General features: G+C 37.5%; 1 long non-coding RNA gene across 5 annotated transcripts in view; it reads right to left on the bottom strand.

Moving 5' to 3' along the window:
* LOC131401411 (uncharacterized) overlaps positions 1 to 18,968 on the bottom strand; it is a 209,347-nt gene that overhangs the window by 6,503 nt on the left and 183,876 nt on the right. The window contains exon 10 of one of the 5 annotated variants that reach the window (XR_009217672.1): positions 10,437 to 17,216. The exons of the other annotated variants lie outside the window; for them this stretch is intronic. This is a non-coding gene — a long non-coding RNA (uncharacterized LOC131401411). Of the gene's footprint in view, positions 1 to 10,436; positions 17,217 to 18,968 lie in introns of those variants that run through there. 5 annotated transcript variants of the gene reach the window in all.

Raw genomic sequence — 18,968 nt, 5'->3', positions numbered from 1 at the left:
GAAATACTTGTGATACCTATAATTGTAAGCATAGCTCAGAATTGCATGAACGTGAGACATCAATAGGAAAGAACTAGCTATAATCCATTTGTTAGAATCCTGTTTACAGTTCCATCAAAGTAGTTTTGACAACTAGACTTTTGGTGAGGAACACAATGTAGTCTATACAGAAGTAGAAATATAATGATGTATACCTGAAATTTACATAATATTATAAACCAATGTTACCTCAAAAAAGTAAATAAATAAATAAATAAAGTTTTTCACTTCTTAGCTTAAGTAAGTATTTGTACATTGTAAGTGATACCGAATCTCTTAATCTCAAGTTTGTGTGCCCAATGAGCAGCAAGCCAAACACTGTGACATCAGTGCTTGGAGATGGAGAAAGGCCCCATTCAAGTTGGCCAAGATGAGAAGGTGGGAGCATGGGTTCACTCAAATCCACCTTAACAAGAAGCAGGGGGGTTTTATAGAGCTAAGGGGCATGGCAGGAGGAGCTCTGGAGAAACAAAGCGGTCACTCCTGATAAGCCCCTAGGCAATCTGCAATGGCTGGCTGCTGGGGGCCAGCCACCTGGTGATCACAACTGTTACCACCCAAGGGGGCTCTTCTGCCCACTGCAAGACATGCCAATAGTCAAGAGGCAAGGAGGTAGGAGAGAAAGGACTTTTTATTACAGCTTGCTAGCAAGAGGGAAGATGTCTGACTCATGTCCAAAAGAATCATCTTAAGGGGGCACAAAATCTTAAGCAGTTATATAGGCCAGTGGGTTATTGGGGAGGGGGTTAGGAACGTTGACCCTCTGGCGTTACAGACTGGGAGTCACCACACCAGATCTTTCAGTTTTCATTGATGATGGCTCAGCATAGACTCTCTGCCTGGGGGTCATCACATTCCTAGAGAACTCATAAGAACAAAGTTATGGTCTTGTCACAGCTGGGAGGGGCCATAAAATCTACAGAGCCTGTAAATCCACTGGAGACAGACTCTTACTTATCTAGGCAAACTAAAGCAAAGATTCAAAGGGGCTGGTGATTCAGGGTTATTTATAGTTCCAACAGGGATTTCTTCTATAAGACGGCTTCCCTTACGCTAACTTTGTGTTGAGCCGGTATCACAGCCTCCCTGAAATTCTCTTTCTTCTGCAAAACAAACTCACAGATCCTCGAGACCCGAGTCACCCCTCAAGTTAAACAAGAAAACAGCAAATTGGCAAGATTCATCTATGTCTGTGTTGGGAACAAGGTCAAAAGGCAATCGTGTTCTTATTGAATATCCACAGTAACCTCAAGTACCTGGCTTCATAAGTACATTCATTCTATAAATAAAAACGTTGTTAAGGGAGAGTTCAAGCTGGGAAAGTAAGCCTGCATACTTAATATAAACTAGTGAAATGCATATACATACTACCACACCAGCAGGTGGTACTGGCTATAATAAAATAAGAGAACTTCAGTTTAAACAAATCTTTATTATGGTTGATGATAAACTCAGACACATCACTAATTATTTTACATATAGTCAAATAGCTGTTCACTATACCTTTACATCAATTCACATTTAGAGCTAAATCCTGCCTAACTCAGAATAGCAATTTACCTGAAGGTCTCTGAACACTTGCCTGCTCAGAGCCTCCCATATACAGAAGGAAAGATAAAAATAGAGCAGAGGGAAAATAAATACCTCTATCCTAAAATCAGACATTATAGCCTTATTTCCTAAAGTAAACACTTGTAAATTTCTACTCATTGTTTTTTTCTGATCTGTCAGACTGCTTATATTTCTTTGTTTTAAACTGCTTTCATGAGGCACAACCCAACTCTGATTCTAACCACTTGCCTGCTTAGATCTTTATTTGCCATCAGACCTGCAGTTTGTTTAGTAAGATTTCTAGTCAGATACTGCTTGGCCAATGTACATGCGTGTCTCTAAGTAACAAAGTCAGACTGATGGCTTCGCTTCGAGTGTGTGTGTGTGTGTGTGGTAATCTGCACACCAGTTTCGTAAGATAACTCCTGATCTTATGGATAAATAAATGTCAGTGGCTTTAGGATGTGGTTCCTGGTGGAGCTACTTGATTTTCCTGTGCCCATATGCTATCTTTTGGAAAGCAGAGTTAATGGTAACTCTTTTTAAAAATGTCCAAGAAGAATTAATATATATGCAGAGTACTTTAAGATAATATTTTAAGGTTTATAAGATGTTTACTTACATATGCATAAAGACAAACTGAGAATTGTTTTACTCTTTCGAGTAAAACTTGCTCTTGAACAGGTATACAATATCATTTGCCTTACTCTTTAAATATGTAGCATCAGAAAGTCTTTCAGTGGTAGAGAACAAAGAGGAACAGAGGGGAACAAAAGATACTTTTCTAAGAAGCCTCACTGAGAGTAAGTGTTCTGTCGTATCTCAATGAACATTTTCACCCGATTTTAGCTAAACAATGATAGGATTGTTCAATAATTGCCAATATTAAGACATACCAGATTGATCTAAGACTTAAGAAAAGGTTAAATTAAATAAAGGCAAAATATCATTTAAATCAGCAATAAATTGTAGTGGCAAAGAAAATAATTTGTTACACACTAAAATGAACATAAAGCATATTTTTTCTTCCAGACTTTGTAGAATAAGTAGCAATTTATAATGTTTGCTTGTCATCACAGTAGTGCTTAATAAATCTAAGAAATGAAGCTATATTTGAATTCAGGATGAGCAGGAGTTCTTCAATAAACTGGCCTTCTTTTAAATGAGTGCAGTGCATTTGTATTGAAAAGCAAGTATTAGAATTTAATTTTTTTTTGGCAAGGAGGATTAACCACCTACTTCAAACAATAATATTGGGTAATGAAGTTGCTAAGAAAAATATTTCTTTTATAAAGTGCATTTCCTGATTTTATTGTATTTTAGTCAAGAACCATTGTTCTAACTTTGCCAGGATTATTAATCATTATTCATAACTTTGGTGTTGTCATTATTATTTATTCAATGACTGTTGAGAGAACACTCAATTCTACAAACCCTATAGTTCAAACTCATATAGGTATATTTACCATTTTATTCCACATAATCCAGTTAAAATGAATAAAGTGAAATGAAGTACAATTTTTCTTTGAACTTTAACTACGTTCAGAATGCATCATTAGTAGTTGAAAACAGATTTACCACTGGAAATGCATTTTTTTCATTACTAGAGATTAATCCAATCTGTCTATAATGCTTCTATTTTTGACCTAATTAAAATATAAAAGAGACATTTACCATGAGTACCTATAGGAAATGTGAAAATGAAATTGTAAAAGAACACCCACAAGTTATAACATCTTATTTTTGATCATGTCAGTTTTTGTAAAAAAAAAAAAAAAATATTTAACAACTGGATTGCTAAATAAGAATATAATCTTATTTTTTGAATTTAACTTTTGTTGATAAATGAAAAATATGTGCCATGGAGAGGCATATTGTAATATTGCCATATAAAATAAAGTCTTTGTAGAAATTTATTTTTATTCAATTCTTGTATACTTCATGCCTGTTAGTTGATGATTCATTGCTTCTTTGTATTTTGGTAATGCTTTTTGAAATTATCTTGCTAGCTGATATAGCAAAGATGAAACTAATTTCCTAGTGAAGAATATGTTAAATTTAAGAGAAAGACATCTTTAAAACAATCTCACACAGCTTTATATGATTGCTATGGTATCAGGTTGATATATAAACTTAGTAATAAATCTGCACAAGGAACAGTATGCCTTTGATGACAAAAAGCCACTATTATTAGTAATTATACTTTAATGTGTTTATGAATATTATCAGATACATAAAAGCTACAAGATTTCTGAGTATTTAAAGTAAAAGTGCAGTCCTCTTTATGGACTTCAAACTGCCTGATACATTTGTTTGCAATCTAAATGTTTGTGGTATGTTGTAGAAATAGAGGCATTCAACTGATGGGTAATAGATATAAGAAAAGCCCCTCAATATTATCATTTAGCTCAGAAGGAGTGACAATTTTATCAAAATCCATAGTCTGATTGCTAAAAGAATTTTACAGAGTTTATCTATTTGCAGACAAATTTATTTCACTTTTGGTAAGAGAAGATGAAAAATTAAAGGCTGTGTCACAAGTTGAAGCAAAAACTTTAAAAGGTGAAGCAATTATTGTTTAAATCTTAGAAGCATCCTATTGTTGAATGTTCATTCTCATGCATGAATTCTCACTCAACGTGCAGGTAGCTATGTGTCAGATACAGTCTCTGCCTTCCCGCCTTCCAGAGATTCATGATCTTGCAGAGGAACCCACCTGTAGAATTTATACTTGCATGTGGCTTTATAAGGGCTATAATAAGTATGTAAAAGGTATGGTGGTGGCACAAAGAATGGCATAATTACTTCTCTTTGAGGGGTGTGGTGAGAAGGAATGATCAAATCCTCTGAGGCCTAAGGGATCACAGATATTAGAGAAGACTCATGAGGAGGAGTTATTGAGACGGTTCTTGAAGAATGAATGAGAATATCTTAAACAATAGAGGAAGGGCATTCTAGGCTTAAAGAGCAAAGTATACAAAGGCATAGAAATGAGAAAAAGTGGCATATGGCATCCAGATAAAGCTGTAAGGAGGAGACGACAGAAAGACACGGAAATGGGGAAGTTTATGGGGCGTTCACTACAGAGGGCTTGCATGTCATGCAAATGAATTTAATACCATAGTAATGGAGAGCTGATAAAGGCTAATATCACTTTCAACCATATTCCTCAAAACATGTTAAAATTCTAAGTTGACAAATACTTTGCATATAGACTTCTGAAAGTTTAGTGGAAACCAAGTAGCAAACCCTTATACATCTTTATTGTGTAGTAAAATTCAAAATTTCTCTTCAATGATTGAGCCGAAAATTTACAGAAGAGCAACTTTTTTATCTGCTTGATTAGCATGGAAGGAGTGACATTGGAAGTCACATTTCTAGGATGTTAAGGTTTTCCAAACAATACTTAAACAATGACATCTGACCACCCTATCTAAGATGGGTAGTTCAATTTAACTTACGATTCTCAATGAGTTTTCCCATCCTTAGTGATTACTTTACAATATCCTCCATCATATCAACTGCTTGCAATCACAGAGTGAGTTGAATATTGAATGATAGATAAGACTGAAGTATTCTCTCAACTTCAAAAGCTTAGGAATTTGAGAATGAAGATGGAAAATGAAGAAAGCATGGTGTCTTCTCTTCAGACTCTAAAAGAATTCTCTGACAAATAAAAATTGTAGAGCCAGCCCTGATGGCCTAGTGATTAAAGTTCAGTACACTCCACATCAGCGGCCCAGGTTTGGTTCCCGGTCGCAGGACCATACCACTCATCTGTCAGTAGCCATGCTGTGGTGGTGGCTCACATAGAAGAACTACACGGACTTACAATTAGAATATACCACTATGTACTGGGGCTTTAGGGAAGGAAAAAAAACAAAGAGGAAGATTGGCCACAGATGTTAGCTCAGGGCAAATCATCCCTAGCAAAAAAAAAAAAAAAAAAAAAAAACTGTAAGATGTATAACTTGATGTTTGATATTCATTGTGAAATAATCATCACAATCAAGCTAATTAACATCCATCACCTCACAGAGCTGCCTTTTGTGTGTGTGTGGTGAGAACACTTAAGATCTACCCTCTTAGCAAATCTCAAGTATACAATACAGTATTGTTAACTATAGTCACATTGCTGTGCATTAGATCTCTGGAACTTATTCATCTTGCATAACTGAAACTATAGTTCTTATAGGATTCAAGTCTAAAGTTCTGTCAATCTACATTCTAGTATTCTATGTTATGATGACATTTTCATGTGCTCTTTTAAAGTCATTCCCCAATTAATAACCTACATACCGAAGCAATGTTACACATTACAGGATTTAGAAAAAGAGTTTTACTTGAAGGCTATTGTTTTCATCTGTGATGGAAATGAAGGCTGATTTGTGAAGTTCTAGGCAGTGAAGTTCTGGGCCTACCCTGCTTGCATGTCAGTAATGTAAAGGGCAGAATACAATCACCCTTTCCAAATAAACATTCATCAGTAGATATTTATTAGGTACCTGTCATATGCTCAGCTCTATATACTAGGCTCAGTGAAAAGCTCAAAGCAAGGAAAAAAACAGAACGTTGCCTTCATAAATCAGAAGAACTAATGCTGGACAACAGCATAAGATATGTATGCGAGGTAACGTAATACAGATGATCCTATGGACACTTATATGACTTAATTATTTAATCTATGAACCATCACTTTTCTTCCATTGTTCATCTTTTCATGGAGATAGTGATAATAACCTACCTCCTTCCTTAAGGGGACATTATAAAGATAAATGAACTAACCTTTGCAAAGGGTGTTGAACTCAGAAAGTATTAGAAAAGTACAACGAAAAGGAACTTATCATAAATCAGGGCTGGTTTGGTTATAACAGAAAGGCTAATAAATCATTCCCTTGTTTACTTCCATCTTCTTCTGTATTTAACAATTAAGCCTTTTAAAATACCTGGTGTTTAAGCTGGCAAAAATAACAGTAAATTGCCCTGAAGCATCCTAATGCACAAGCTTTTTAAACAAACACAGTGCCTATTTTTAGCCATGTCTTTATTTTAAAAGGATCCTTTTTGAAATAGCTCTAGCACTGGTCTGTAATAATAGACGTAAGCACTGAATGTGTCTGTCAGTAATTGCAAGGCATTATTTTGTGGGGGGAAGAGAGGAAGAAAATGGCTTGGTTTTACATTTTTTGAAATTTCTAAAAAAGTTTTTCCATGAGGATCCAATATAATAATATTTATCTCTACTTTTTTAAAATTAATTAGACACTGATTATTTTTCCTCCCCAGAGTGATATTCAAGGACCTAAGCTTATCTCCAACAGTTCTTTTGATTACTGAGGAAGAAGGATTCATTTAAACAGGTATGGGGTTCTGAACTTGATTTTTTTTTTTTTCAGCAACGTATGCTGTGTGTTCCACAGACATACCAACTTCAGGACTCTAAATGATGTTTTGAGTTGTATATTTTTAAACTCAAGTGCTTCAATATATATATGCTGGGACTCGGAAGGCTTTCTTTCTTTAATCCTTCCTTCCTTCCTTCCTTCCTTCCTTCCTTCCTTTCTTCCCTCCTCCCTCCCTTCCTTCCTTCCCTCCTCCCTCCCTCCCTTCCTTTCTCTTCCTTTTGCAACTCAGGTAAAGAATGTTGATTTAATCATATTCCTTAGTTTGCAGCACATTATCAATTACCAACCTGTGTAAAGCCCCTCTCCTGTTTGTACATTCATTAAATCATTCACTTATTCATTCATTTATTCCTTTTTACCTTCATTTTCTACTTCCCGTTCTCCTTATTTATAGATAACCATTATAATGTGTTTAGTATGTATTTTTTGTTTGAAGCTATGCTTTGAAAATGTGTGTCATTATTTTGTGTGCATGTGTTTTTAATTTATATAAATGGCATTAATTTTAAATAATTGTTGTTAACACGAACATAATACTTTCCATGTGCCAGACTGTTCTAAGTACCTTTACATGTACTGGCTCATTCAATTGTCACAACAACATTATGATGTAGGTACTATTACTATTCCCCATAAATAGAGGAGGAAACTAAGGCATAGAAAGTTTAAGTAATTTGGCCAAGGTCATACACACAACTAGAAAGTAGAAGAACTGGGATAAAAATCCATACATCTGGCTGTCGAATCTATACTCTTAACAACTGTGTCAAACTGCCTCTTGTTATCTAATATTATCCTATTTCGTTTTTTTACACTGTTTTTAGAATTTATGGATGTTGCTATGTATACGTCTAATCCATTATGTCTAACTGAATTGGTCTAACAGCCACTTTTATAGGTTTAGACAACTTTTTATCTTAACTTTCATCAAGGGTTCCAAGTTGATCTTGAGTACACTAGAGTGTATGGGCCAGGAGAGAGATGGAGGTCAGGATGAGTACAGCAAAAGGGGCCCTGGGAAATATTCTACAGGAATGTGTCAGTTCTTCCTTCAGTGATATTTCTTAATTTTACCTAAATATGATTATGCCTAATAATAAAGTCATTTTGAAACTATTCCAAAATAGGAAACTTCTGGTAATTTATGCACAACTGAAAAAACATCTGTATTAGTTTGCTAGGGCTGCCATAACAAAGTACCACAGACTGGGTAGCTTAAACAACAGACATTTATTTTCTCACAAATCTGGAGGCTAAAAGACCAAGATCAAAGTGCCAGCAGGGTTGGTGTCTTCTGAGGGCTTCAAGAGAAGGGTTTGTTCAAAGCCTCTCTCCTTGGCTTGTAGACAGCCATCTTCTCCCTGTGTCTTCACATGGTCTTCCCTCTGCACATGTCTGTGTCCAATTTCCTCTTCTTAAAAGGACTCCAGTAATACTGGATTATGGCCTACTCTAATGACCTCATTTTAACTTAATTACCTCTTTAAAAGTCCTGTCTCCAAATATAATGTCATTGTTAGGTATTGCCGGCTAGGACTTCAACATAAGAATTTGTATTTTTTCCTGAGGAAGATTCACCTTGAGCTAACATCTGTTGCCAGTCTTCCTCTATTTTGTAATGTGGGTTGCTGCCACAGCATGGCCGCCGATGAATGGTGTAGGTCTGCACCCAGGAAATGAACCCAGGCCACCGAAGCAGAGAGCACTGAACTTAACCACTAGGCCGCAGGGCCGGCCCCAACATATGAATTTTGAGGGAGACACAGTCCAGCCCATCTAAGGTGCACAGTTAGACCATGGATTGACTATGTTTGCTCTTATGAAAATATTATAAGAATATTCTTTCAACAAATGTATACTGGACATCTGTTATGTGCCAAGAGCTATGGTAAGAAACCATAGAGTGAGAGTTTGGTGAACAAGTAATTTTCAGATGATGAGAGTGGTTAGATAGTGCCATTATTACCTAGGAAGTTTTTAGAATCGCATTGGATAGCATTTTCAAAGCAGATTGGATTTTCATCTGGCTGGACATGCTTATTGCAGACATCCAAAAGCCAGGTAATATTTTCTCCACAATACTATATTTCCTTGAAGTGATGTTTTCTCTATCCTTCTGGATCTTTTTAAACTTAAATTACTCATACACTCTGTTCACCACAAAAATCCTGATTCTCAGCCAAATGTCACTCCTTTTTAAATCACTTATTCTTGTAATACTTCTTATAATCACTTATTCTTTTACCAGTTGCCCTAGGGGTGGTTGATTAATTCATAAGCACCCAGATTATGCTTAAGCTCTGTACCAACAGAAGCACATTGTGTCTAACCTCTGTAAGGTAGAGATGCAAGCATGCACCTTAGAGCTAAAAGAGCAAAGTGTGACAGTAAAAACCCAGCTTTGTTTAATATTGCAAGGCAATGAATTTTCACAGCATTTAAATTCTAATCTGTTTCATGATTCAGTCTTTCTGAGGTTAACCAGAGCCATAATCAAGAAAGAAGAGGGTGTTTGTGTGAGCTAAAGGATGATTTAGAAATAACATGAACAAAGCAGAGTATCTCATAATTCTATCTGCTATTGGCTTAGCTGATCAGCTCAGTGGCATGGTGGTTCCAAAGTTAGACTAGCAAATGCCTGGATTTAGAGACAAATTCCTCCATTTCCCAAAGAATGGAGTCCCCATATATTTTATCTGACACAAATAGAATGATTGTTGAAACATCCATGGAATCTAGATTTATTTTTAATTGAAAAAAATATATGCCCATACATAACAATACCAATGCCAAGTTAAATCTTTGAAATTAAACCTATAAGGCAGGTTATTCTCAGCAAAGCCGTGTATTATTTTTTCGCTTCGATATTTCCTGCCAACTTATAAAGAATCCATTGTGAATGTCCTGCTTCTGACTTCTTTCAGAGAGGATTTGCTGCTTGAGCTCCTTTTGCTGACACTTACTGTAACTATATTCCATTTAAAGAAAGGGTAAGGGAATAAAAGTTTTCCAACTAAGCACTATTTATAACATGACATGATTTCAAATACAAGCAGTACATTATCTGTTTTTTTTTTATTAAAGGCAAACTCCTTAAATGAAGCTGCTAATATGTTGTACATCTCAGAACTGGCTTGTTTTTAACCCAACCATTGCATACTGCCTTTCATGCCACAAAAACTCTGATTCTGTAATAGATATTGATTTTTATGTATCCTTTGATTTCAAAGAACTATATACATTAAAAATATTTGAGTTATATGCAAGAGTATTTTCAAACTCTAATAAGAAAAATTATATTGGAACGGACAGGAGAATGTTGTAATTAAAGGAGTATTTGAATTCAAATTAATTTCCTAGTCAGACTTATTATACTTTTTATTGCAATCCTTACCAGCAATACCTTACAGGTATGAGATAATAATTTGCAGTAGAGATATTAAATACCTTATTGAAAATTATTTTAAATGTCTGCATTCTGTAAAAGAAAAATTAAACTACATGAAAAATATACAAGTGAGATAGAAATTTTTAAATATTCTCTTTCTAGCCTTTGGCACTTATTTTAGTATCTATCATACCCACTCTTTCGAGTTGGTAATACCTACTAGAATGGATTAACTGGTATGATTGTTTAAATTGATTTTGCTGTTTATCAGCTCTTATTCAGCAAATGGCAAGTTTGCTGACACAGCAGTGTACCATAAATTCATCCTTCCAGATTCCATCAGTCCTTTAATGCAGGGCAGGTCTATCACTGGCGTTTCAATATGAAGACCTTAATGCAGCGCTGTAAAACTTCTAGAAATTGCATTAGGGACTTTCTGTTGTTTTGGGGACTTTGGAGGAAACAACCAGATAAGAATAAAATGCAAATACCCTCACATAGTCTTTGAAGACATTTTTACGTGATTTTTACCCATGCATACCATGTATTAGGCGTTGGAGTACTAAGGCACACTTATATAACTTTAATACTTCTGAAGGATTTTTTTTTCACAAAGGTTGACTTCTACGTATAGTTTGTTGGTTATTTTAAGTTTCTTAATCCAAAGCAATCAATTCCTTGTCATCTCTTTTAAAAGCCTGCTCTCATTTACAAAGGTTACACTTTCTTTCTACCTTATGGATTATCTTCACCACTATTCCATCATAACCATCTTCTCAACCTTACAGTTTGTTCATGTGGAACCCAGATCTTTTGTTTATATTCAAATTTGGGTTCTCCCTACTTCTGTCCTCTGCGCGTTATAAGGGATAATTGAAAATTGACAGAAATAAGGTGAAAGAATGGACTAAGTGTAACAAAATTTTTAAATAGCTTTTTTTTCATTAAGAGTGCGAGGAAGAGGTACTATCTTTTCTACAGCTAACTACCCCTAACACATTATTTTACAATTCCCTCAAACTTACTCCAGAACCTTTACTGAATTGTTATGCCTTCTTATTTCCGATTTCCTCTTTCCACTGATTTCCTCCCTTTGGCGTATAGAAATACACAGGATTGTGCATAAAAACATCTTCCCCAAGCTAGTAATTCCCTCAAGCTATTGCTCTATTTTCCTCTTTTATTTCATCATCAAACTTTTTGAAAGACTATTCAGTTCTGGCTGACTCTCCCCTTCCTTTCACTTTCCAATCCACCGCAATAGTTTTTGTCTCAACTACTTTACCGAACTGTTAAAGTCAACATTGACCTTCTTTTCGGTTTTAAACCAATGACTCCTTGACTGCTAAATCCAGTGGCCCCTTAAGTAACTCCCCTACTTGATCTATCTTCAGCAATTGATACAAAAATGCTTTCTTCCAGAAACTCCTTCTCTCATACATTTTTTTCTAGGTTACCCACCTTCAACCTCACTCTCCTACTCTTCCATCTTCTCAGTCTTCTTTGCTGATTTTTTTTCCACCAGCTCTAATATTAATATTTGCCTAAATTATTATATTTTGTCATCTCTTCTTGCTCTATATGATTTTCCAAATAAATTAAGCAACTAAATGACTTTATATACAACTTATGTACAGATAACTTCAAAATCTACATTTCCAAACTTGATCTGTATTTCAGACATACACTTACATGAACTTACTAGAAGTATCCAGCAGGTGTTTCAAGTGTAGCATATCCCAAATCAAACTCATATTTAGCCTATAATCAAAACTTATTCTTACTCCTGTATACCACATCTTATTTAATGTCATCTATTTCTTCCCTTTTTAAGCTCCTAGAATTATTATTGACTCTTTACTCCGCTTAAATATCCACATTTAGTACTTCACCTAGCTCAACCAATTACGCCTCCTAAATACTTTTTGAATAATTTTTTATCCTCTCCATTCTTACTTTCACTATTGAAGGAGTTCAGAACATTCCACCCCTAAATATGCTGCTTTGGCTGAAGGCAAAATATGCTATTTTGAGCTGAAGGCATTTGAGGAAGAGTAAATGCAGGAAGAGTTCTTTGACCTCCCCCTTTCTACCTAAAGCAGATCATAAAATATCTCATGAGAAAGGTGCCCTCTCTGTACCAGGAAGACAAGAGCATTCTTATCACTCGAGACTGGGAGTTGATGCCAAAATGAATCTGTATAAAGAAACCTAATAAAATAACCCTTATCCTCCATTAGTTTCCCCTATATATTTCCTAGTCACTGTCCCAAAATTTACTGCCCCTAACTCAAACTCCCTTGTCTTGTCTCTTCTCCACACATTTATAATTTCTTTGTTTAGAAAGTGAATAAGCTCTTAGTCCTAACTGCTTCTTAAGGTCTTCATTTTCCTTATGAAGACTCTCATGTGCACATAAAAATATTAAATAAAATTTGTATGCTTTTCTCCTATTAGTCTGTCTTATGTCAGTCTAATTCTTAGGCTCACCCACAGAACCTAGGAAGTAGAAGGAAGTTTTTCTTCCCCTACCCTATCTTATCATTTCTCCCACTGGACTATTTATTAAAATACCCTCATTATTGACTATCTTATAAATATATTCTCTTTTATCTAGACCATTTTCCCAATTATTGTCACAGTTATATTTGTAAATATAATTAATTTGTGGGACTTTCCTGTTTAGGGTGTACATGAAGCATCAGCTCTGAGGCAATACTCTGCAAGTTTGGGGTGCCATCCTTGAACATGCCTTATACACACTTGTGGTATAACGCATTTGGTCTTTGTCCCTGGTTCCTTGCACAGAGGTCCTCAAACCCTTGGAATTTCCTGAGTGGTAGGAATGTCTTTCATTATTTATAACAAGCCCCTTTCTACCATACCTGAGTCTATGCTAATGAAATAACTTTTGGCAGCCCCTAGATAGCTTCTTAATGGGAGCTGGTTGCCAGAAGAACCAACCATATGATTAGAGGGTTGGAACTTTCAGCTCCACCCTCAACCTCCACAGATGATAAAGGGCTAGAGATTGAGTTCAATCACCAATGGCCAATGATTTAATCAATCATGCCTATGTAATGAGGTTTCATTAAATACCCTTGAACAACAAAGTTTGAGGATCTTCTGGGTTGGTGAACGTATTGAGGTACTGGATGGTGGCACACCTGAAGAGAGCATGGGAGCTTTGTACTCTTGTACACCTCCATACCTTGCCCTATGCATCTGTTCCATTTGGCTGTTCCTGAGTTGTATCCTTTATAATAAAACTTTACTCATCAGTATAGCACTTCCCTGAGTCATTCTAACAAACTATCAAACCTGGGAGGGCGTCATGGGAACCCTCAAATTTACTGTCATTTGTTCAGAAGTGCAGGCGGCCCCTGGGACTTGTGACTGGCATCTGAAGTGAAGGCTGCGTTGTGGGACTGAGCCCTTAACTTGTCAGGTCTGTGCTAACTCTGCATAGTTAGTGTCAGAGTTAAATTAAATTCTAAGCCACCCAGTTGGTGTTGAAGAATTGAGAATTGCTGTTGAAACAAGAACATATTTAATGTCAGAAAAAAAAAAAAGCATTTGGTGTCAGAAAATATGGAATTTGCTGGAATGGCCCTGACTCAAAGAAACATGTGGTTTGGGAAGAGAAAGGATGAAAGAGTGGGGGATGAGGAACTCTTGATTCCTGGGTGGTCACATGGCTCCACATGGTATGGGACAGTAGCTGTACTGCAATCAGTTACTAAAGGTAAAACTTACCAATGAAATTTATAGATAGATCCAACTCCCAATGTATTAGTCAGGGTTCTCCAGAGAAACAGAACCAATATATAGATAGACAGACAGATGATAGATAGATAGATAGATAGATAGATAGATAGATAGATAGATAGATAGATAGATGATAGATAGATAGATAGATACATATAAGAGGAGATTTATATAGGAATTGGCTCACATGATTATGAGGGCTGAGAAGTGCCACAATCTGCCATCTGCAAACTGGAGAACCAGGAAAGCCAGTGGTATAATTCAATCCGAGGCCAAAGGCCTGAGAAGCAGAGGAGCCAATGGTGCAACTCCTAGTTTGGGGCCAAAGGCCTGAGAACCAAAGCCTGCTGGTGTAAGTCCCAGAGTCAAAAGGCTGGAGAACCAGGAACTCTGATGTTTGAGGGCAGGAAAAGATGGATGGCCCAGTTCAAGAAGAGAGAAGAGAGCGAGAGAGGGAGAGTGGGAGAGAGAGAGAGTTCACCTTTCCTTGTTTTGTTTGTCCCATTCAGACCTCAAATAAATTGGATGATGTTGGCCCACATTGGTGAGGGTGTATCTCTTCATCAGTCTACTGAATCAAATGCTAATCTCTTCCACAAACACCCTAAAAGACACACTCAGAAACAATGTTTTACCAGCTCTCTGGGGATCCCCTAGCCCAGGCGAGTTGACAAATAAAATTAACCTTCACACCCGGGGAGTTGGTTCACTAGATGCATAAGAAAATGCAAACTAATAAGAAAAAAGTGAAATATAGAATCCCTTGGTTATTGTTATCTGTGACAGCTAAAATGAAATTAAAAGAGATTACTGAGTTGAACATTGATGCTGGACCAAGTTCAGTTTTCAATCAGTCTGAGTTTCACCCACTAGGTTCAAAGCCACCTACAAAAGGAAAAATTATTCCAGGGCAATAGAGAGTATCTCTAAGACTCTGGTCACCAAAAGGGTAGTCCATGTTGGGGAAGGGCAAAACCCAGAAACTACTGAAACCAGGGAGTATAGTGTGAAGGAATTGTCTCATTTTATCTATTGGTATCATCAGCTCCCTGAAGAAATTTTACTAAATGGATTGTGAGAGTGACTAATTTAGAGGCTTTAAATGTTATGGAAGAACATGCTTAGGTTGAAGCAGGACTCACAGTTCACACTGGAACAATTACACGTGGCTATACATGATCTAGACACTCAGCAAGTGTTATGGGCTGAATTGGCCTCAGGGCCTCAGAGACTGCCCCTTAGAGCTGAGGGGTTGGGACCACTACCCTGGTGGGCCCAGTGGACAGAGCATTGAGCCAAGGATTATTTTTGAGCCTTAAAGTCTAATGGATTTTGCCCTGTTAGGTTTTGGACTTGCTTGGGACTCATGACTCCCTTTTTTCCCCAGTTTCTCTGTTTCGAAATGGAAATGTCTATCCTATGCTTGTCCTACCACTGTATTCTGGAAGCAGATAACTTGACCAGTAACACAGATTCACAGCTGAAGAGGAACTTTACCTCAGATGAATCATACCTCCAGTCTCACATACATTTGATTTACATGAGATTTGGGACTTAGAGTTGATGCTGGAATGGTTTAAGACATTTGGGCTGTTGGCATGAGGGTGAATGTGTTTTACATGTGAGAAGGACATGAATTTTAGGAGGTGCAGAGGGCAGAGTGTCCTGGCCTGAATTGTGCCTTCCCCCAACTCATGTTGAAGCCCAAACTCCCAGTACCTCAGAATGTGGTTATATTTGGAGATAGGGCCTTTAAGGAGGTAATTAAAATTAAATGAGGTCGTATTGGTGGAACCTAATTCAATCTGACTGGTGTCCTTATAAGAAGCTGAAATTTGAACATACAGAGAGACATTAGGGGTGTGCACACATGTAGGAAAGAACATGTGAGGACACAGCAAGAAAGTAGCCATCTGCAAGCCAAGGAGAGAGAACTCAGAAGAAACCAAACCCTGATGGAACCCTGATCTTGGATTTCCAGCCTCCAGATATGTGAGATAAGGCTATGGTATTCTGTTCCGGCAGCCCTAGCAACCTAATACAGTAATTATTCCTGAGGGAACAGCCAGCCTGGTGGACTGGATAAAAACCACTGTAAAGTCTGTTTACCCTGAGAAGGGGGCTGCCAACTCCCTCTATAAATGACAAGTGGAACACCTCAGATGAAGCAGTTGATATGCTTCCTGTGAAAGCCATGTGGGACTAGCTTTATGATGACAGGGATATTAAGCCACTGAATATGCCCTTTACCCAGTTCATGATAAATACTGTGATTAAGGGGGCTTCTTTTGCATGGGCATCCCACCTAAACTTATTGCTGCAAAATCAAACAATAGTCCAAGAAGTCTTATGGAATTTGCTGACTCAGCTTCCCCCTGTGAGTCTTATAGATGCTAATAAAGCATTATATTAATTAACAGGAGAATGAGGAGAGGCAGAAGAGATAGTCAAGGGACTCATTCCAGTAGAGTGGAAATCTTTAGATGGTTATTAAGAAACGGGATGAATAAAAGGACACTGATGGGATTGAAACAAAGGTCTTAACACAGCACTACGGGAGGTTGGGTGAACCAATGGGACTGCCTGCTAGTCCCCAACATTAAAGGGCCCCAAATAAATCTGCTTTATTTACTCCAGTGCGGAGGAATTTAAGAAGCTGGAAGGCAAAAATTATAATGGGAACCCCTCCTGGAATTGCCTGAAGCAATGGTCAGGCTGATTAACAAAAGGTCTCTTGGTTCCTGGGACCCAAAGCCTAATGCACACAAGTAGGTAAAATGGTAAGAGGGTGGAGAAAAGGTGTTTCTGGGACTCTGTGACATGGGACCCTCATGCACTGTGCTATCAAAATCTTTTGGATAAGCCCTAACACAGGCTACAATTAGATTGAGAGAATATAGAAATGTAAAGGTTGATAGGATTAAGATGGAAGTTTGGATGAAAATTGGAATGTTTAAATAGGCTTTATGTGAAGGGGTCATGTCTCCTTACCTGAATGTTTTATGTGAATGGATATTATGTCTGACTGAGGAACAGTTCTCCACCCAGTACTGTAAAACCAAAACCTGTTGATGAAGTATAGATGGAGGCTACAGTTAGGAATGTAAGGGTTGATAAGATTAAAGTGAAAGTTTGGACAAAAATCGGTATGTTTGAAGAGGCTTTGTGTGAAGTGGTTGTGTCTCTTTCACCTGAATATAATATGTAATATGGGGATGGATATGTGACTTACTGGGGAACGTTTTCCCTACCGGGTATTGTAAAACAGAAGGCATGCAAATCTGCCCTTCAAGCAATATTAGTTGGACATGCTAAATAAAAATGAATAAGCTTGCCTGAGCCCATACAGTATAGAATAGAACATGGAGTGCTGGTATGGACAAACTCTCTGTACAATAGCCATACGTGGAGCCTAGACTGGGGCTCATGGCAAAAGCTCTTCCCAGCCATGACTAGTGGAAATTTGAACTAGAGAATTTCCATTTGAGGGGCAATTGCTAGCTTGCCGTCTAACATTATTGAAACTGCCCCTATGATTGAAGAACATAAATAATTTTGAAACTTGGAAGATCCACAATGTCTTGGGTGATGTTGGAGAAACACTCTAATAGAGAGGGCAGTGCCTAGAAAAGCTCTATAATAAAACGGAAATGATTTGTACAGGAATACGCTACTGAGGGAATGCAGGGAGTTATTCAGCATATTAAGGAGGTAGACTCTCCTCCCCTGGAACCATGTGAGGATCTGCCAGATTCGATCGTCACTTGGACTGAGCCCTATAAATAGCTCTTAACCAACCAAGAAAGAGCTGTTTGCTTTGTGGACGGCTGTTCTAAGGTGAATGAACAACAACTTGTTTGGAAGGCTGCCGCTGTGATTGAAGAATATAACACCAAATCAGCTGAATGGGCTGAGTTGTATGCTGCTTGCTATGGTGTTTTGGATTTTACTGACTCATGGGCAGTGGCCAAGAGTATGGGCATATGGTCAAGCAAAAGGACAATGGAAAACCGGCCTATGAAATGAAAGCATACAGGCATGCTGCATACATACCTGTAAGCAGCATGGCCCTATAAAAATCACTGTGGGAATTTGAAGGGTGCATTAAGGTAGGATATGTTAATGCCCATCAGAAGAATCCCCTTTTAGGTTCAGAAGATGATTGGAATCCACAAGTAGGTATACTGGTCTGTTCGCTTAACATGGCCACTTGGGTCCATGAAATGAGTGGATATACGGCTACTGCAACAATGCAGAGATAGGCTGAATCTAGCCATCTTCCTATTGTAGTCTTTGAGGCATAAAATGCCAATAAGAACTGTTCTGTTTGCTAAAAAGAGAGACAGAGACTGCAACTTCCCCACCGGGGGGACCCTGAACATAGCTATCAAGTCAGATGATGCCAGTAGCCCCAGAGGGCTAACAATGGGTCCTGACAAGAATAGACATAGAGTCTGGACTGGACTTTGCTTAACCAGTAGTAGATGCACATGCTTAGAGTGCTATAAAAGAACTGAAACAGAAGATATTGCAACAATTTGAACCTCTGAGTCACATTTCTTCAGACCAAGGAACACAATTTACAGCCCATAATGTCCAACAATGAGCAGAGAGATATCCTCCTGAGAGTAATAGTTTGATAGAGATTTGGAACTGGCAATTGAAACACTGGTTGTCTAAAACAGGAAGAGATATACGCATGAAGGGCTGGCTTATATGCCTTCATGAGTGTGTGCTCACACTCAACATGAGAGTGGCTAAGCGAGCATCCCCACTAGATAGAGTCCTCTGTTTCTCTGGCGGATCTGGGGAAGAGG

The sequence above is a fragment of the Diceros bicornis genome, chromosome X, assembly GCF_020826845.1.
Source record: "Diceros bicornis minor isolate mBicDic1 chromosome X, mDicBic1.mat.cur, whole genome shotgun sequence".
In the NCBI taxonomy this organism is placed as follows: Eukaryota; Metazoa; Chordata; class Mammalia; order Perissodactyla; family Rhinocerotidae; genus Diceros; species Diceros bicornis.
Note: the sequence above shows the minus strand (reverse complement) of the source record. Positions and strands in the feature narration are given on the sequence as shown.